General features: G+C 43.7%; 1 pseudogene; it reads left to right on the plus strand.

Annotated features, from left to right (window-relative positions):
* Window positions 1-67: 67 nt before the first annotated feature.
* LOC106583582 (ellis-van Creveld syndrome protein homolog) lies at window positions 68-20,407 on the plus strand (annotated as a pseudogene).
* Window positions 20,408-21,840: the final 1,433 nt, after the last annotated feature.

The following is a 21,840-nucleotide window of genomic DNA, read 5'->3' on the forward strand; positions in this document are numbered from 1 at the left end:
ATCATCAAATCTGTTCAATGATTGGTTGAATACACCATCTGTGAAACACCGACTGTTAATCAAAAAAAAAGTTACTTTGTAACCTTGGTGCCTTAGTATATTGTTGTTTTGTTATTTGCTGTGTCATACCTCAAGTTATTACTTTCTCTACCATAAAAAGATTTTAGAAGTAACTTTTAGGGTTGTTTTCTGTAGCGCAATGCTGTGCGATTTTTATCCATGATCAGTTTGAGTTGTTGTCCTGATTCATTCTTTCAGACATAGCCTAAAATCTTTTTTTTCTGGAGAAATGCGCGTTTTTCGGCTATTTTCTTCCATTGCACCAGGGAATTATCCCAAAAATGAACGACCAGGATATGATTACTGAATGCTCCAATGACGTCTTGGTTCCGTTTGCCGAATATTTGCACATATGTACAGGATATGTGTGCGGGGGTTTTCTGGAATCATAGCAGCAGCCCTTCTGTATGTGTTTTACCTAAAGCCTATGCTTCTAACTCGACAAGTAAGTTTGTAAAGGTGATTATTATTAGTTTGTGTCATAGCACGTTGGTTGAAATGGCCAAATACTGCACTGAGAATACTAACAGCAATATTCAATAACAGTGCAGTCATAAGCGCACTATTTGGCAAACATCAATGTAATATTAGCACTATTTCAACCAATGCGTTGCAACTGTTTAACAACGTAAAGTCTGGAGTCGTCCTTTTGAATACACCCGGTAAAAATCTATCGTTCTGCCCCTGAACAAGGCACTTAAAATCTAATTGTATTGGTCACATACGCATGTTTAGCAGATGTTATAGCGGGTGCAGCGAAATGCTACCTACCCACTGTTCTCTGGGCGCTGAAGACGTGGATGTTGATTGAGGCAGCCCTCCGCACCTCTCAGATTCAGAGGGCTTGGGTTTAATGCGAAGACACATTTCAGTTGTATACATTCAGTTGATCAACTGACTAGGTATCCCCTTTCCATATTCATATAATCTATGCACTGATAGTTGAACTGTCTTCCTTTCCACCAGGACTATGATGCCAGAAGACTGTTTGAGGGAGACGACCGGGATAGGGAGAACAACCAAAGTGACTGTGTCAGCAAGAAGAGATTGAGATAAACGTCAGCTTCAAATGAGAACAAGTGTTTGTTGTTTAAAAAAACGAAACCATAACATACAGTATGTGTAAATAAAAGCTGATTTGGCTTTCATTGACTTTCCATAACAATTCACTGTGTTAATTAATTTACCAGGAAAAGAAGAAGCCACCCATGAACAGCGATGTGGCTGCTTTTGCATCACGGGCAAAGGTGGTGTACCCCATCAACCAGAAATACAGAGTAAGATCCTTTATTTAACTAGGCAAGTCAGTAAAGAACAAATTCTTATTTTATAATGACGGCCTACCCGGACAACGCTGGGCCAATTGTGCGCCGCCCTATGGGATTCCCGAACCTGGCTGGTTGTGATACAGCTTGGGATCAAACCAGGGTCTGTAGTGAGGCCTCTAGCACTGAGATGCAGTGCCTTAGACCGCTATGCCACTTGGGATATCTGTTTATGTTACAGACTTCATACCACAGAAGCTATAAAAGGTTCTAACCAAATCTATCCAGATTGTAACCCTAATTGGAATGTAAGTTTGCCTTCATTCCAAGAGCATGGGATGGGGTTCAAGGGATAGTTCAGCACAAATACATATTTCAATATTTCTTCCCTTTCCTTGAAAGCAGTCTATGGCTGAACTTTTCATTTTAAGACCGCATTAAATAGGACTGAATACATCTGGCAAACTTTGACTTTGATGCGAACTGTCCCTTTAATGTCAATTCCCAACGACAGCCCTTAGCGGATGGAGCCTCCATCCCATCGCTGCACGAGCACTCCAAGCTTCCCATCCTCCCCAACGGAGTGTCCTCATCTGACTCTAGCGGAGTCACTGAGCCATGACCAGGACAGATAGATATTCAGTTAAAGGAATAATTCAGAGAAATTACATATTAAGATGTGTGTTTTCTTACCTTGAAATCAGTCTACACTCTTAGAAAAAAGGGATCAAAAAAGGTTATTTGGCTATCCATATGCGAGAACCCTTTTGGGTTCCATGTACATCCCTCTGTTGAAAGGTTTCTACATGGAACCCAAAAGGGTTACTCAAAGGTTTCTCCCATGGGGTGTTTAAGAGTGTATAGACAATCCTCACTTTAATGTAGATAAAGTATCCCTTGGACTGGATCATCAAAGTTGTAGCTGTGTATGATGATGTCATATTTCTGAGTACCTTTAATGCATTCTACTGTAAGTACAAGCTGTGTTTCTAGTGTAGCTGTTATCATTGTAGATTTGAGTGCAGGATCTGCCTATACTGTCTGGCTCTGCAGGAACGTGCAGCAACACTGTTCACAGGTCCTGGAGGAGAAATGTGTGCTGGGTGACCTCTTTCTTTCATCACACACTTGCAAACAATTTATAATGCTAACTGTTCATAATGCATTGACTGACTGGTCTGTTGTGACAAAGCTCTTAAAAGAAAAGGAGAAAAAAAGCAAGAATGGACTCTACCTACATGTGTATTTATCCTACTGTTTTACCAAACTAAGCCAAATATTCATAATGTGTTATGAATGCACTTATGCCTATTATATCCCCATATAGCATTATAGGACATGATATAAGCTTTTTTTGTGCATTTCTATCGATAATACTTGCTATGCAATGTCAAATCAAATAAAAATGTATTTGTCACATGTGCCGAATACAACAGGTAGACCTTACAGGGAAATGCTTACTTACAAGCCCTTAACCAACAATGCAGTTTTAAGAAAATACATAAAAAAGTAAGAGATAAAAATAACAAATAATTGAAGAGCAGCAGTAAAATAACAATAGTGGGGCTAAAAACGGGGTACTAGTACAGAGTAAATGTGCGGGGGCACCGGTGTCGAGGTAATTGAGGTAATATGTAAATGTAGATAGAGTTATTAAAGTGACTATGCGTAGATAATAACAGAGAGTAGCAGCAGGGTAGAAGGGGGGGGGGGCAATGCAAATAGTCTTCGTAGCCATTTGATTAGATGTTCAGGAGTCTTATGGCTTGGGGGTAGAAGCTGTTTAGAAGCCTCTTGGACCTAGACTTGGTGCTCCGGTACCGCTTGCCGTGCGGTAGCAGAGATAACAGTCTTTGACTAGGGTGGCTGGAGTCTTTGACAATTTTTAGGGCCTTCCCATGACACCGCCTGGTATAGAGGTCCTGGTTGGCAGGAAGCTTGGCACCAGTGATGTACTGGGCCGTACGCATTACCCTCTGTAGTGGCTTGCGGTCGGAGGCCGAGCAGTTGCCATTCCAGGCAGTAATGCAACCCGTCAGGATGCTCTCGATGGTGAAGCTGCAAAACCTTTTGAGGAGGACCCATGCCAAATCTTTTCAGTCTTCTGTGGGGGAATAGGTTTTGTCGTGCACTCTTCATGACTGTCTTGGTGTGCTTGGACCATGTCAGTTTGTTGGTGATGGGAATGCCAAGGAACTTGAAGTTTCAACCTGCACCACTACAGCCCCGTCGATGAGAATGGGGGGGGGGTGCTCGAAGTCCAGGATCTAGTTGCAGAGGGAGGTGTTTAATCCCAGGGTCCTTAGCGTAGTTTTTATTTAACTAGGCAAGTCAGTTAAGAACAAATTCTTATTTACAATGACGGCCTACCAGGGAACAGTGGGTTAACTGCCTTGTTCAGGGGCAGAAGGACAGATTTTTACCTTCTCAGCTTGGGCATTCGGTCCAGCAACCTTTCGGTTATTGGCCCAATGTTCTAACCACTAGGCTACCTGCCGCCCCTGCCAAGCTTTGAGGGCACTATGGTGTTGAACGCTGAGCTGTAGTCAATGAATAGCATTCTCACAGTTGTTCCTTTTGTCCAGGTGGGAAAGGGCAGTGTGGAGTGCAATAGAGATTGCATCATCTGTGGATCTGTTGGGGCAGTATGCAAATTGGAGTGGGTCTAGGGTTTCTGGGATAATGATGTTGATGTGAGCCATGACCATCCTTTCAAATCATTTCATGGCTACAGACGTGAGCGCTACGGGTCTGTAGTCATTTAGGCAGGTTACCTTAGTGTTCTTGGGCACAGGGACTATGGTGGTCTGCTTCAGACATGTTGGTATTACAGACTCAGACAGAGAGAGGTTGAAAATGTCAGTGAAGACACTTGCCAGTTGGTCAGCACATGCTCAGAGTACACTGCCTGGTAATCCGCCTGGCCCTGCGGCCTTGTGAATGTTGACCTGTTTAAAGGTCTTGCTCACATCAGCTGCGGAGAACATGATCACACAGTCGTCTGGAACAGCTGATGCTCTCATGCATGTTTCAGTGTTACTTGCCTTGAAGCGAGCATAGAAGTTATTTAGCTCGTCTGGTAGGCTCGGGTCACTGAGCATGTGTCAAATGTTGGTGGGTCAAAATCTCAAGACGATATCTCCCTTACTTCTCCTGTTTCCTTGTGGTAGCTCTTTCTCTAAATTATCAGAATTATACTCATCGGACGGTTTCCAAGATAAAAAGGATTCAGATTTTTACATCAATGTCTTCTCCTGCAGGAAAGGGTAGGAAGGAATCTCTGTCAAAATCTTGATATACTGTGGCAAGAAAAAGTATGTGAACCCTTTGGAATTACCTGGATTTTTGCATAAATTGGTCATCAAATTTGATCTGATCTTCATCTAAGTCACAACAATAGACAAATATAGTGTGCTTAAACTAATAACACACAAATGATTGTATTTTTCTTGTCTATATTGAATACATAATTTAAACATTCACAGTGTAGGTTGGGAAAAGTATATGAACCCCTAGGCTAATGACTTCTCCAAAAGCTAATTGGAGTCAGGAGTCAGCTAACCTGGAGTCAAATCAATGAGACCAGATTGGAGATGTTGGTTAGAGCTGCCTTGCCCTATAAAACACATTCACAAAATTTGAGTTTTCTATTCCCAAGAAACATTGCCTGATGTGAACCATGCCTCGAACAAAAGAGATCTCAGAAGACCTAAGATTAAGACTTGTTTACTTGCATAAAGCTGGAAATTGTTACAAAAGTATCTCTCAAAGCCTTGATGTTCATCAGTCCACGGTAAGACAAATTGTCTATAAATTGAGAAAGTTCAGCACTGTTGCTACTCTCCCTAGGAGTGGCCCTCCTGCAAAGATGACTGCAAGAGAACAGCGCAGAATGCTCATTGAGGTTAAGAAGAATCCTAGAGTGTCAGCTAAAGACTTACAGAAATCTCAGGAATGTGCTAACATCTCTGTTGACGAGTCTACGATACGTAAAATACTAAACAAGAATGGTGTTCATAGGAGGACACCACGGAAGAAGCCACTGCTGTCCAAGAAAAACCTTTCTGCACGTCTGATGTGCACCTGGATGTTCCACAGTGCTACTGGCTAAATATTCTGTGGACAGATGAAACTGCAGTTGTTGTTTTGAAGGAACACCTTGTGTTGAGAAAAAAATGCACAGCACACCAACATCAAAACCTCATCCCAACTGTAAAGTATGGTGGAGGGAGCATCATGGTTTGGGGCTGCTTTACTGCCTCAGGGCCTGGACAGCTTGCTATCCTTGACAGAAACATGAATTCTCAAGTTCATCAAGATATTTTGCAGGAGAATGTTAGGCTATCTGCCAATTTAAGCTCAACAGAAGTTGGGTGAAGCAACAGAATGGCTTCAACAGTAGAAAATACACCTGTAGTGGCCCTGTCAGAGTCCTGACCTCAACCTGATTGAGATGCTGTTGCATGACCTCAAGAGAGCAGTTCACACCAGACATCCCAAGAATATTGCTGAACTGAAACAGTTTTGTAAAGAGGAATGGTCCAAAATTCCTCCTGGTCGTTGTGCAGGTCTAATCTGCAACTACAGAAAACGTTTGGTTGAGGTTATTGCTGCCAAAGGAGGGTTCACATACTTTTCCCAGCCTGCACTGTGAATGTTTACACAATGTGTTAAATGAAGACATGAAAACATATAAAACGTTGTTTGTGTGTTATTAGTTTAAGCAGACTGTCTATTGTTGTGACCTAGATGAAGATCAGATCAAGTTTTATGACCAATTTATGTAGAAATCCAGGTATTTCCCAAGGGTTCACGTACTTCTTGCCACTGTATGTTTACATTCTGAAATAAGGATTGTCTCTTTAGTGATATTTCTCTCTTGTCATTGTAGGAACTGGATGCATTGAAGAAAGAACTGTCAACCAGGCTATTTGCCTTAGAGTAACAAAGATCTAAGTTCAGACACTTGTAGTCTGGAGGAGACGCAAAAGAACCCAGAAAGACCTATTGGAGCGCGGCCTTCAAATGGTACCCAAGTAGACTAGCACAATCAAACCTTTCAACACGCATAGTATGTAATTCACATTATACAAATTGAAACTGTCACATCTGTCGTTAGGAATGGACCAAGGCGCAGCGGGTTGCGTGCTCATCATTGTTATTTATTAGTGAACACGAAAAAAAACACGACAGTAGAACAGTCTTGCAGGCTATACTAAAAGCAATGCAAAAACTACCCACAAAACCCAAACCAAACACACACCTAATTATAGGACTCTCAATCAGAGGCAACTAGAAACACCTGCCTCCAATTGAGAGTCCAACACCCAAACCTAAACATAGAAAACTAAACTAGACAGAACGTAGAAATACATACAAAAACACAAAACCTCTGCCACATCCTGACCAAAACTAATACAATTACTCCCTCTGCTGGTCAGGACGTGACAGTACCCCCCCCCCAACCTAAAGGTGCAGACCCCGACTGTACCTAAAAGAAAAGACAAAAACCCCCAAACAACAAAAAAAATATCCCCCTAAACTAAAGGGAGGGAAGGGAGGGTGGCTGCCGTCCACGACAGCACTGTGCTACACCCCCCCTCCCCAACCCACCTATATAGGAGGCGGCTCAGGTGCGGGACGTGGACCTCGCTCCACCGTCTGCGTCGCCCACTTAGGTGGCGCCGATGGCTGCGCCGGACAGGCGGGCCACTCGGGCTGGGCCGGAGGACAGGCGGGCCACTCGGGCTGGGCCGGAGGACAGGCGGGCCACTCGGGCGGCCCCAGACTGGCGAGGCTGGGCTGACGCACTAGATTCCTGATACGTGGGGCTGGTACAGGACGTGCCAGCCTGGAGACACGCACCTCAAGGCTAGTGCGTGTAGCAGGAAACGCTGGATCGTAGAGGCGCACTTGCGGTCTCGAGCGCAGGGTTGGCATCACCCCTTCAGGCTCGATGCCCACTCTCCCCTGGCACATGCGGGGCGCTGGTACTGCGCATACCGGCCTGAAAATACCAGGCCTCACCACAGCACCTACCCCAAAGCACGGGACCTGTCCAGTCTGTCTCTGTCCAAAAAGGGTACGGGGAGCTGGCCTGGGTCTCCAATCTCGCTCCACCAAAGAGCCCTTGTGCCCCCCCCAAAAACAATTGGGGCTGCCTCTCGGGCTCCCTTACCCGCCGTTTTCCCCAGTCCTCGCCAGAATTCCTCCGCTGCTTGGTCCTGGTATGGTGGGTAGTTCTGTCACATTTGTCATCAGGAATGGACCAAGGCGCAGCGGGTTGCGTGCTCATCATTGTTATTTATTACTGAACATGAAAAAACACGACAGTACAACAGTCTTGCAGGCTATACTAAAAGCAATGCAAAAACAACTACCCACAAAACCCAAACCAAACACACACCTAATTATAGGACTCTCAATCAGAGGCAACTAGAAACACCTGCCTCCAATTGAGAGTCCAACACCCAAGCCTAAACATAGAAAACTAAACTAGACAGAACATAGAAATACATACAAAAACACAAACCCTCTGCCACATCCTGACCAAAACTAATACAATTACTCCCTCTGCTGGTCAGGACGTGACAGAAACGCCAAATCTGAACCATATTTCTTGCTCAGGCAAGTACGACGTGATTTAAAATGGGGGGAATTAAGTTTATGGGGAAACTTTTAAAAATACATCTTAAAGTTTGTGGGAATTTTTTTCAGAAAAATATCTTAAAGTTTGGTGGGAAACTGTAAGTACTGTATGTGTCGCTCCACAGACAAAGGGCTTTAGCAAACAGGTGGAGGCCTTCTGCCAGAGACTGCTGGGCAGGTCCAGTATTCTCCCTAGAAATGAGGCCCAGGATGTTATCCACACCCTCATCCACTGTCTCCTATTGGTGGAAAACCAGTTGACTGAGACTCAGGCCGCAGACATGAAGGTGAGATACTGTAAGAATGAGTCAAAATAAGGGAGAGACATCATCTCTACTCAATACATTCTATCTGGACGTTCTGTAACGTTGCAGTCTTCTGTATAGGCCCCAGGTTTCACTCATCATGGGTCGTATTCATTAGGTACCAAACTGAAGAAAATGGACTGAAACAAGGAGGGATAACCTGGACTTGATCAATAAGAACCACTTGTTTTTGCTTTCCATTATAAAACATTTTGCTACAGTGTGCCTTAATGAATACATCCCTGTTTTTAATACTGTTTGTTTGACCCGCTCTAGGTATGGCATGCACGTATCCAGTATTATAGGCTTCTCAGATCTAGCTACACAAGTCAATTTAAATTTGATCAAATTTATTCATAAAGTCTTTTTTACATCAGCAGTTGTCACAAAGTGCTTATACTGTAACCCGAACTAGACCCCAAAGACATTGCAAAAACAAAAGCAATGCCAAGGCGGTAAGGCTTGTTTCTAGATCCATATCTCTCTTCCCACCGGCTCTCCCAGAGGATACAGGAGAAGCTGCTGTGGTGGGAGGAGCTGAAGGGTGTGCTGTGGGCCTAGCAGGCCCTGCTCCGGCAGGAGGCATCCCTCAGACAGGGCCTAGTGGCCCGAGGACTAGAGCAGCTGAACAGTGACGGACACCTGACCTTTGCCACCATGGAGAAGACCCTGGCCGAGCTGCAAGCTGCCCTGACCGATGGGCTCCAGCACTGCAGTGAAGGTGACTCATGACGCAGACACAGATGCATACTCGCAGGAGCATGCGCACACACAAACACAAACACACACACGTTTTTTGTTCATCTGTAAGTGCACTGCTAACCGTGGGATTCCTGACACATTATTGTTCCCGTGGGCCACCAACTCCAAATAGCCAACCGGTGAAGCAACGAAACTGGTGTGTGTTTTTAACAAAAGAGTGTAGTAGATTAGCATTCTAGTTCATGTGAAATCAGTGCCCAGAGGGTAGAATTTGGAACATAGTGTCATAATGACGTCTTTGCAACCAGTTATGCCCACTGGGAAGTTGTGTAATTCTGTAATACCCTGCTGGACGTCCCTCCTGAGGAATATGGTGGCAATCTTTCAGTATTATGTGGCCTAGTTCCTCATCTTAAATGAACTGGTGTCTTAAAATAGCCTATTTTACGGCCTCTTCTCCATTGCTAACAAGATTGAATCAAATAAATGTATGGAAGTCTCAAGTGATTAGTCACCAATGCAAACCAAAATAAAATATAATTGTATAGTAATACAGTTTTGACATAGGGAAAGGGGGATACCTAGTCAGTTGTTCAACTGAATGTATCTCCCACATTTAACCCAACCCCTCTGAATCAGAGAGGTGCGGGGGCTGCCTTAATCGACATCCACGGCACCTAGGAAACAGTGCTTTGCTCAGGGGTAGAACAAAAGATTTTTACCTTGTCAGCTCTGGGATTCGATCCAGCTACCTTCCGGTTACTGGCCCAATGTTCTTCTAACCACTAGGCTACCTGCCGCCCCTTCATAAGTACATTTGTAGTAATGAAATGTACTACTCGACTATAAATGGTAAGTGCATAATGATACACAGAAGAATGAAGTGAATTGTGTTAAACTGGTCATATTCTGTGCCGAATCAGCAACTTAGTGTAGTAGCATTGTGATCAAAACTACATGTAACTTCATTTTTGATACAGAATGCAGGGGTAAAGACCAAGGAGCTTGAGTATGAAAATTGCAAGAAGATCGACTCCAAGAAGAAGAAGCTCTTGAGGAGTCAAGCAAAGGAGAGAAGCCGTGTCTTGGATTCTGCACAGACTCACAGTGACCCACAGGAATTTGTGAAGGTCAATATCTCTCTTTTAGTAGGCTCATTTGTTCCGTCATGTGTCCAGCGCCACAACAATAGTAGTAGTAAACTACTTTTCACGTTGATCTATTCAATCACTTCACTATAAAGTCTACTTTGGATGAGTGCCACCTCTGTGTAAGTCTATAACAGTTATCCAGTCTCATTACATTACATTGTTAATTGCTCCTGATAGCTGCATGCTCCAGGTTTAACAGTTACATTTTCCTCTCCAGTTGTATCAAGAGCAGGTAGCCAGTGGTTAGAGTGTTGGGCCAGTAACTGTAAAGGTTGCTAGATTGAATCCCTGAGCAGACAAGGTAAAAATCTGTTGTTCTGCCCCTGAACAAGGCAGTTAACCCACTGTTCCTAGGCTGTCATTGTAAATAAGAATTTGTTCTTAACTGACTTGCCTAGTTAAATAAAAAAATATTCTGAAACAGCAGAACAGTGCAGTGACTTGGAGCTGCAGCAGAGTGGCAGAGGCAGTCTGGGGTCTTTGGAGGGTAGGTTGTCATTAATGGTACCCTACATGATCAAAAGTATGGGGACATCTGCTCAGTTGAACATCTCCTTCCAATATCATGGGCATTAATATGGAGTTAATCCCCCCTTTGCTGCTATAACAGCCTCCACTCTTATGGGAAGGCTTTCCACTAGATGTAGGAACATCGCTGTGGGGACTTACTTCCATTCAGCCACAAGCGCATTAGTGAGGTTGGGCACTGATGTTGGCGATTAGGCCTGGCTCGCAGTCGGTGTTCCAATTCATCACAAACCTGTTTTATGGGGTTGAGGCCATAGCTCTGTGCAGGCCAGTGAAGTTCTTCCACACCGATCTTGACAAACCATTTCTGTATGGACCTTGCTTTGTGCACAGGGCATTGTCATGCGGAAACAGGAAAGGACCTTCCACAAAGTTAGTAGCACAGAATTGTTTAGATGCTGTAGCATTAAGATTTCCCTTCACTGGAACTAAGGGGCCTAGCTCAAACCATGTAAAACAGCCCCAGACCATTATTCCTCCACCAAACTTTATAGTTGGCACTATGGATTGGGGCAGGTAGCGTTCTAATGGCATCCGGCAGACCCAGATTTGTCCTTCAGACTGACAGATCGTGAAGCTTGATTCATCACTCCAGTCCAATGGCGGTGAGCTTTACACCACTCCAGCCGATGCTTAGCATTGCGCATTGTGATCTTAGGCTTGTTTGCAGCTGGTCGGCCATGGAAACCCATTTTATGATGCTCCCGACTAATAGTTCTTGTGCTGTTGTTGCTTCCAGAGGCAGTTTGGAACTCGGTAGTGAGTGTTGCAACCGAGGACAGATGGTTTTTACGCACTTCAGCACTCGGCGGTCCTGTTCTGTGAGCTTGTGTGGCCTACCACATTGTGGCTGAGCGTTGTTGCGCTTAGACATTTCCACTTCACAGTAACAGCACTTACAGTTGACTGGGGGCAGCTCTAGCACAGCAGAAATTTGCTGAACTGACTTGTTGGAAAGGTAGCATCCTATGACGGTGCCACGTTGAAAGTCACTGAGCTCTTCAGGAAGGCCATTCTACTGACAATGTTTGTCTAGGGAGATTGCATGTGTTGTGACTTTACTTTCATTAATCTGTTATTTATCTAATCAACTAACTTTTTAATTGTTACCCGATTAAATTAATCATGTAACAATTAACTCATTCGAATTTGGAGCACCATGAGAGCAGTTCTTTAAAGACTCTAAAGGTCTTATCACATCCATAAACAGTCAACTTATTAATCATAACCTTGTATCATATCATCATTCTGAACAGTATCTGCAAAAACCTGTATCTGCAAAAACCCGAGCCTTACTTATGATTCAGTACTACACAAATTGGTTTAATTATTTATTTACTAGCTAACTAAATGGTAACACAGGATAAACATACACACTTAATACATTAGAAACAGGTCACTAGTGGACTGACACAATATGGCAGCTTGTTACAAAAGAGGGGGGCAGAGAGGGACAGAGACATAGTACTTTGGTACGTTTAGAAACTACTCTCACAGTAATCATATACTTTGCACACGAACCACCGCCCATTTGGAGTAAGAAATCATGAATGTATTTACATGTAAATGCCTTGGTTCTTCGTGTATTTCTGTCGGAACCAGGCCGCCTTGGAAATGGAGTTCAGCCTCTGCTGTCGTCCGGTATCCGGTGACAGAGTTTATTCTACTTCCATTCGCTCTGGAAGATGCTTATTTGAAGATAGGCTAGCCAGCCGTGTCGATGGTTCTCAGGGTGATGAGAATAACATACTAAGGTGATTTGAGAAGAGTAGTAGAATGGTCCCACTTAAATTTGCTTCTCTAGATACTTTACTTAAGACAGCTAATCAGCAGTACCAGTGATTGTCCGGGAGGTGACTTTATCGTCTCTACCTCGCGTTGAGATTGAGTTCGAACCACTTTGGATGTGAGCTGCAGCTCCACGTCTTTCTAGTCTGATATGTTTATTCTTAACCCATTTTTTTATACAGTTCATTCAAAAGGGCGGTTCCGTCAGGCTGACACACTCTCTGACCTCACTCAAGGGGGCGGTGAATACTTACTTGAACAAAGTTATAGAAACAATTTCCTCTTATAGTTTCTAAAATCACATCCCTCTCTTAACAAAAACACTCATCATTTTTCATATTTCATGCTCAATGCATCAGAAGGACACTTCACACTTATAGTGTGTATACTTTTCAAGTTACAGTATATCCTTTATAACATTTTTAATGACATCACAAAATAACAACCGAAATGACATTATTATTATTCTTTAGATCGCCTCTGACCATTCCCCACAACGTGTTAGAGTTTTGGCGGGAAAAGTGTCTGAAACAAAGGCACATTCCTGTGGTGATCATTGGAGAGGGAGATAGGTGAATGTTCTGTCCTTGATTTACAACAGGGTGTGAGCTGTCAACTCCCACCAGTTCCCTTCTCCCCCCTCTGTGGGTGAGAGAGGGTCTGCTGGAAGTAATTTGTTGCCAAGCTGATCTGACCTATTTGGATCCTTACAGGACAGTCATGACACATGGCTGGCTGTGTGTTCGATTTTATACAACTGTCAGCAACGGGTATGGCTGAAATAACCAAATCCACTAATTTGAAGGAATGTCCACATACTTTTGTATATATAGTATATTTCATGTAGCACCCACCTAACGTCACAATATGACAACATGACATCATAGTCGCAACACAATCAGAACGATTGGGAACTATTTCGCGCTGGGAAGATTTTTACATGACACCACCCAACCTATTGTGTGTGTTTTGTACTGTTTACTTCATTCTACCTGGTCAAAGAGGTTGAGGAGTCCCCTCGTTTTTGTCTATTGATATATCCTAGCCAATAGCCCCAAGCAGTCAGCATTCGCCTTGTAGCACTGGTCTTTCTTATTTCTCATGGTATATCACCCATGCTTTTGTATCTCCAGAGGCATCATGCCAGACCAGGATCAGAGGCTATGGTTGGATCAAGACGGTGACCTGGCTGCACTGCTGCAGCAGGCAGAGGCCAATGCCAAACGGCAACTGGAGGGCCTACGGGCTCAGCTGGAACAAGATGGACAGGTAGGAATTCTTCCAGACCTAGAAATGTAATGAATAGAGCTGACTCAATTTCTTATTTTACCTGACAGACATCCTTTCTGCTCAATACATTTCTATCTGGACGTTCTGTAACGTTACAGTCTACTGAACAGGCCCCAGGTTTATCTCATCATGGGTCGTATTCATTAGGTACCAAACTGAAGAAAACGGAGTGAAACAGGGAGAGAATACCTGGACCAATAAGAACCACATGTTTTTGCTTTCCATTATAAAACGTTTTGCTACTTTCTGCCTTAATGAATACACCCCTGGTTTTAATACTATATTTCTGTTTGACCCGCTGTTGGTATGGTGTGAGGAGGTGGCCCTGGCCTTCCTCAGACACCTAGATGAACAGCAGTTGAAGATCCTCAGAGGCATGGTGGTCAGACAGAGGTACGTGCTGAATGTATTATTATTTTTTAAATTTAACTAGACAAGTCAGTTAAGAACAAATTCTTATTTACAATGATGGCCTACCCTGGTGACGCTGGGCCAACCTTGCGCCGTCCAATCACAGCTAGATGTGATACAGCCTGAATTCGAACCAGGGACTGTAGTTTGAAACTGAGATGCAGTGCCTTAGACCACTGCACCACTCGGGAGGCCACAGGTGAACCAGGGAGCCACATCAATCCATGCTTTTGCCTGGCAGGTGTGCCAAAGTATATAATAGAATATTCATCATTGACAACTTAATAGATTTAATACAATATGTTTAAGTGTGTTTAATGTACATTATATGATTCAGTGTCTTTGAAATCAATGACAAGATATGCATGTGGACATATTGACCTATCACTATCCTGTTCTATTCTATCCCAGCCACGAGGGGATGTTGATCGAGAATAAACAGTAATTACTGCTGGCTGCGGTGCAGAAGCACTTTTGGCCAGACACTTCTGCCTGAGGGTCCTGAAGGAGATGAGGCTGTCCAAGCTCAAGGTGCTGTCTCAGAGTGACTTCAGGTCCCTACTGGCTCTAGTGAACCAGACCCAGGCAACAGTCAGCCCAACAAAGACCAAAGCTCAGCATCAGGTCCAGTAACACTTCCACTTACAACAATAATAAACTATACTGAACAAAAATATAAACAAAAATGTAAATTGTTGGTCCCATTTTCCATACGCGTATTTCTCTCAAATTTTCTGCACAAATTTGTCTACATCCCTTTTAGTGAGTATTTCTCCTTTGCCAAGATAATCCATCCACCTGACAGGTGTGGCATATGAAGAAGCTGATTAAACAGCATGATCATTACACAGGTGCTAGAGACAATAAAATGGCCACTGTAAAATGTGCAGTTTCGTTACACAACACAATGCCACAGATGTCTCAAGTTTTGAGGGAATGTGCAATTGGCATGCTGACTATAGGAATGTCCACCTGAGCTGTTGCCAGAGAATTGAATGTTCATTTCCCTACCATAAGCCGCCTCCAACGTTGTTTTAGAGAATTTGGCAGGTTGTCCAACCATCCTCACATCCACAGACCACTTGTAACCACACCATCCCAGGACCTCCACATCTGGCTTCTTCACCTGCGGGATCGTCTGAGACAAGCCACCCCGCCAGCTGATGAAACTGAGGAGTATTTCTGTCTGTATTAAAAATGTACTGATTGGCTGGGCCTGGCTCCCCAGCGAGTTGGCTCCACAGGCCCACCCATGGCTGCGCCCCTGCCTAGTCATGTGATATCCATAGATTAGGGCCTAATGCATTTATTTCAATTGACTGATTTCCTTATATGAACTGTAACTTAGTAAAATCGTTGAAATTGTTCCATCTTGCGTTTACATTTTTGTTCCATTTATTTCTTACAACAATACGACCTTCAAAAACATAAGGAGATGAAGACGTTAGTTTTGTCCAGAGTTTCTCAAGCCATTCCCAGGCGGTGCACATTTCTGTTCCAGCGCAAACATGTCTAATTGCCTAGCCCTTGATTAGTTGAATTACGTGTGTTAGTGGACACTCTAAGATCCCCCTAGGAACTAATTGACAAACTGCTTTAGAGGCATTCACTGAGTATACAAAACATTAAGAACACCTGCTATTTCCATGACATAGATTGACCAGGTGAATCCAGGTGTAAGCTATGACTCTATATTGATATCACTTGTTAAATCCACTTCAATCAGTGTAAATGAAGGGAAGGAGACAGGTTAAATAAGGGTTTTTAAGTCTTGAGACAATTGAAACATGGATTGTGTATGTGTGCCGTTCAGAGGGTGAATGGGCAAGACAAAATATTTAAGTGCTTTTGAACAGGGTATGGTAGTAGGTGCCAGGCGCAACAATTTGTGTCAAGAACTGCAACGCTGCTGGGTTTTTCACGCTCAACAGTTTCCCGTGTGTATCAAGAATGGTCCAACACCCAAAGGACATCCAGCCAACTAGACACAACTGTGGGAAGCATTGGCGTTACCATGGACCAGCATCCTACTGGAATGCTTTCGACACCTTGTAGACACCATGCCCCGACTAACTGAGTCTCTTTTCAGGGCAAAAGGGGGGGGTGCAATTCAATATTAGGAAGATGTTCCTAATGTTCGCTATACTCCGTCCAACTATGGCTCTGTTTGAGACTGTCAAGTTGTCCCTGTCACCTTGTCACTGTGCTCTGTCACTCACCTCCCTATGTCTCCATCTCTCCTTCCAACAGGATCTCAGTGCTAGAATCGCCAAGACGCACCTGGGACCGGAGACGCAGCTAATTGGCCATCGTTTTCAGCAGGTAACTGGAGACGGAGGCGGAGTTCCTGCAGGCCAACGTCCAGCTGCTGGTGGGACACGCCCTCAGCCAGAGCCTCTGGCAGCAGATGGATCAGGACCCTCCCAGTTCCCCGCCCCAACCTGACCACAGCAGGAAGGTACCAGATCCTCTGACCTCATCCAGAAACAACCCCTCGGCCACTGTTTCCTAAACTCGGTCCTGGGGACCCCAAGGTGTGCACGTTTTGGTTTTTGCCCTAGCACTACACAACCCATTCAAATAATCAAAGTTTGATGATGAGATGATGATGTGCGTCTATATCTCGCTGGGTTTTTGTAGAATCACTTTGTGACATCTGCTGATGTAAAAAGGGCTTTATAAAAAACATTTGATTGATTCATTTAGTTAATTATTTGAATCAGCTGTGTAGTATTAGGGCAAAAAACAAAATGCACACCCCTTAGGGTCCCCAGGGCCGAGTTTGGGAAATGCTGCCCTAGTCCCTACCCCCTAGGCCAGACAAGGGAAAACTACGGCCCATGTGATCATTTTGGATTAAAGTTGAATGACTAAAACCAGCTAGAAATGAGAAGTGACCTAGGCCTATATGTGTTTTCATAACCACCCATTTTGCCATAGATGGGATATGTGATCTATTCTCATTGTTTATGCTTTGTGTATGTGTAGAGCCAGCTGTCGGTGGTGGCCTCAGAGTGTATATGTGACCAGGGATTCGCTTAGTGCTCTGGTCACCAGTTACTACTCTCAGATCCAAGGCATCACCAAGGGCCTTCAGCAGCAGCACTCTAACAGGGCCAGAGATGAGATCTAGATTATATTATAAACTGGGTGGTTCGAGCCCTGAATGCTGATTGGCTGACAGCCATGGTATGTCAGACCGTATACCACAGGTATGACAAAACATGTATTTTTACTGCTCTAATTACGTTGGTAACCAGTTTATAATAGCAATAATGCACTTCGGGGGTTTGTGGTATATGGCAAATATACCACGGCTAAGGGCTACACACAATACCCCATAATGACAAAGCAAAAACAGTTTTTTAGAATTATTTGCAAATTTATAAACAAATAAAAAATTATATTACAGTTACATAAGTATTCTGACCCTTTACCCAGTCCTTTGTTGAAGCACCTTTGGCAGCGATTACAGCCTCGAGTCTTCTTGGGTATGATGGCTATATTTGGGGAGTTTCTCCCAATCTTCTCTGCAGATCCTCTCAAGCTCTGTCAGGTTGGATGGGGAGCATCCCTGCACAGCTATTTTCAGGTCTCTCCAGAGATGTTTGATCGGGTTCAAGTCCAGGCTCTGGCTGGGCCACTCAAGGACATTCAAAAACTTGTCCCGAAGCCACTCCTGCGTTGTCTTGGCTGTGTGCTTAGAGTCGTTGTCCGGTTGAAAGGTGAACTTTCGCCCCAGTCTGAGCTCGCTCTGGAGCAGATTTTCATCAACGATCTCCATTCATCTTTGCCTCGATCCTAACTAGTCTCCCAGTCTCTGCCGCTGAAAAACATCCCCACAGCATGATGCTGCCACCACCATACTTCACCGTAGGAATTGTGCTAGATTTCCTCTAGACGTGACACCTGGCATTCAGGCCAAAGAGGTCAATCTTGGTTTCATCAGACCAGAGAATCTTGTTTCTCAAGGTCTGAGTGACTTTAGGTGCCTTTTGGCAAAATCCAAGCAGGCTGTCATGTGCCTTTTACTGAGGAGTGTCTCCTGTCTGGCCACTCTACCATAAAGGCCTGATTGGTGGAGTGCTGCAGAGATGGTTGTCCTTCTGGAAGATTCTCCCATCTCCACAGATGAACTCTGGAGCTCTGTCAGAGTGACCATCGGGTTCTTGGTCACCTCCCTGACAAACCCCCTTCTCCCCCAACCGCTCAGTTTGGCCGAGGCTGCCAGCTCTAGGAAGAGTCTTGGTGGTTACAAACTTCTTCCATTTAAGAATGATGGAGGCCACTGTGTTCTTGGGGACCTTCAATGATGCAGGCATTTTTTGGTACCCTTCCCCAGATCTGTGCCTTGACACAAACCTGTCTCAGAGCTCTACGGACAATTCCTTCGACCTCATGGCTTGGTTTTTGCTCTGATGTGCACTGTCAACTGTGGGACCTTATATAGACACATGTGTGTCTTTCCAAATCATGTCCAATCAGTTGATTTTACCACAGGTGGACTCCAATCAAGTTGTTGAAACATCTCAAGGATGATCAATGGAAACAGGATGTTCCTGAGCTCAATTTCAAAGTCTCATAGCAGAGGGTCTGAATACTTATGTAAATAAGGTATTTCTGTTTTACATTTTTTTATACATTTGCAAACATTTCTAAAAACCTGTTTTCGCTTTGTCATTATGGGGTATTATGTGTAGATTGCTGAGGATGTTTTTTATTTAATCAATTTTAGACTAAGGCTGTAAAGAAACAAAATGTGGAAAAAGTCAAGGTGTCTTATCTTATTGCTTAATTCTACTCTACTCTATTTGAGTTGAATGGGGGCGTTTCATGCAGACAGAGTAAGCGCACTGTCTGTAAGGGCTAAATCCTAACTGGAGATACTATGGCCTTTTCTCAATTGCATAATCCTTGCGTCCTTTCTCCTTGTTGCCTTCTCAAAACTCAATGGATGAAAAAGCCAGAGGTCCCTCCCCTCTGACCGTCTCTTACAATTGGTTTTGAGAAGGAGACGAGGAGCGAGGAAGCAAGGAGTATGCAATTGAGAAAAGGCCACTGTATGCATAACTCAAAATGTAATGTAACTCACGCGTCTTCGATTGATTGAATTTGGGCCTAAATTAATATGGCTGTCACTGTCACAAAGGGGTGGAAACAATGAGAGAGCAGCTCTCAGATTAACAAGGCCCTGCTGAAGGAGCTGGTCAACTGGGGGAGAAAGCCCATGTCCACTGAGTTTCACCAGAGGTACTGTTTCTCTACTAATCAATTGCTGTTAACATATTTTATTCCTTCGTATTCTCTCTTATGTCTTGGCATGCCAACAAACAAACATGAGCTGGCTACATTTTAAGCATGTGCTGATTAAATACTGTATGTACAGACCTGGATTCAAATAGTATTTGTTAAATACTCTGAGTGTTTGTTTGATTGAGCCTGCCTGGGATGGGCAGGGTTTGCACTTTTCGGAGTATTCCCATTGGTTCCATTGCAGCCAGGCAACCTCAATCAAGTGCAGCTAAAGTTCACATAAAAAAGCTAAATAAAACAAATATTACTTGAATCCAGGTCTGATACTGTGAATATATTATACAGAGAAAGGCTCACTCTTTTTCATTGTACACTACAAACAATACTTGTATAGAGTTGAACTGCAGAAGAAGAGGATGTTGGAACAGTATGACTTGGAGCTGGAAGTTGCGTGTGAAACTTTGAGAGCAGGAAGTTATCCCAGCAAAAAAACATGGAGAAATTCAAAGGACAGTTACAGGTAAGAACCACTCTATACAACCTGAATGACATTGTGGTTCTTGATTATGATCATTTAGATGTGAAAGCAGAGAATGTTCATAAGAGTTGGCAAACATTTTATTTGAAGAATGATATATAGTTTACTAATGGTTAACAAACTATTTATGAAAAAAACAGTAAATTAGCAGCCTTACCAACAGTTGCATAATGCATTTTTGTGTTTGCTCCATCAGGAGGCAGAAGAGGTCTTTATAGCTAAACTGTCTGCCTTAGCCCGGATCCCACTATCCTGCAAAGAGCTTGACACTGAAGATGACATCATAGGCAAGGACTTACAGCATGCTATACTACACTACACTGCACTATAAAAGTAGAAGCTACCACACAGTTTTCTTCTTTATTTTATGATACTGTTTGTGAGTACTAATTGCATTATCAATGTCACATTTTTACAGAGGAGGAGTCCGACATTGAATCCAACATTCTGGAAGAGGCGGGAGCGTGAAACTCTGCTCACCAATCCAACACTAGACAATTGGAACACAACAATGTTTAATTAATACCTGAAAGTGTAGCTCTGTGATGGGGGGGGGGGGGGGTTGTACCTTGGCATTTTCGCTGTTTTCACGTGTAATATAACCCTTTTTAAACCTCTTTATGTAAAATCTTTTTTTTAATCATCCCAAATGTAATGCTGTCATTTTCTGGTGCATGTAAATAAAACTGAAAAAAATAACTGTATATTACTTGATCTGTATCACTGCATATACACTGAACACAAATATAAATGTAAAGTGTTGGTCCTGTGTTTCATGAGCTGAAATAAAAGATCCCAGAAATATTTCATATGCACAAAAAAGCTTATTTCTCTCAAATGTGTGCACAAATGTATTTACACTCGTTAGTGAGCATTTTTCCTTTGCAAAGATATTCCATCCGTCTGACAGGTGTGGCATATCAATAAGCTGATTGAACAGCATGATCATTACACAGGTGCACCTTGTGCTGGGGACAATAAAAGGCCACTCTAAAAGGTGCAGTTTTGTCACACAACACAATGCCACAAAAGTTTTGAGGGAGCTTGCAACTGCCAGGCTGACTGCAGAAATGTCCACCAGAGCTGTTGCCAGAGAATTGAATGTTGATTTCTCTAACATAAGCCACCTCCAACTTCGTTTTAGAGAATTTGGCAGTATGTCCACATATAACCACACCAGCCCAGGACCTCCACATCCGGCTTCTTCACCTGTGGGATCAATCTGAGACCAGCCACCCGGACTGGGTTTGCACAAACTGTCAGAAACCATCTCAGGGAAGCTCATCTCCGTGCTCGTCGTCATCACCAGGGTCTTGACCTGACTGCAGTTCGGCATCGTAACCGACTTCAGTGGGCAAATGCTCCCTTTCAATGACCAATGGCATGCTGGAGAATTGTACACTTCAAAGAAGAATCCTGGTTTCAACTGTACCAAGCAGATGGCAGATAGCGTGTATGGCGTCGTGTGAGCGAGCGGTTTGCTGATGTCAACATTGTGAACAGAGTGGCCCATGATGGCGGTAGGGTTATGGTATGGGCATGCATAAACTACGGACAACGAACCCAAGTCCATTTTATTGATGGCAATTTGAATGCACAGAGATACTGTGATGAGATCCTGAGGCACATTGTCGTGCCATTCATCACCTCATGTTTCAGCATGTTATTGCACGGCCCCATGTCGCAAGGATGTGTACATAATTTCTGGAAGCAGAACATTTTCCAGTTTTTCCATGGCCTGCATACTCACCAGACATGTCACCCATTGAGCATGTTTGGGATGCTCTGGATCGACGAGTACGACAGAGTTCTCCAGTTCCCGCCAATGTCCAGCAACTTTGTACAGCCATTGAAGAGGAGTGGAACAACATTTCACAGGACACAATCAACAGCCTGATCTA

The sequence above is a fragment of the Salmo salar genome, chromosome ssa22 (genome assembly GCF_905237065.1).
Source record: "Salmo salar chromosome ssa22, Ssal_v3.1, whole genome shotgun sequence".
NCBI classification, from domain to species: domain Eukaryota; kingdom Metazoa; phylum Chordata; class Actinopteri; order Salmoniformes; family Salmonidae; genus Salmo; species Salmo salar.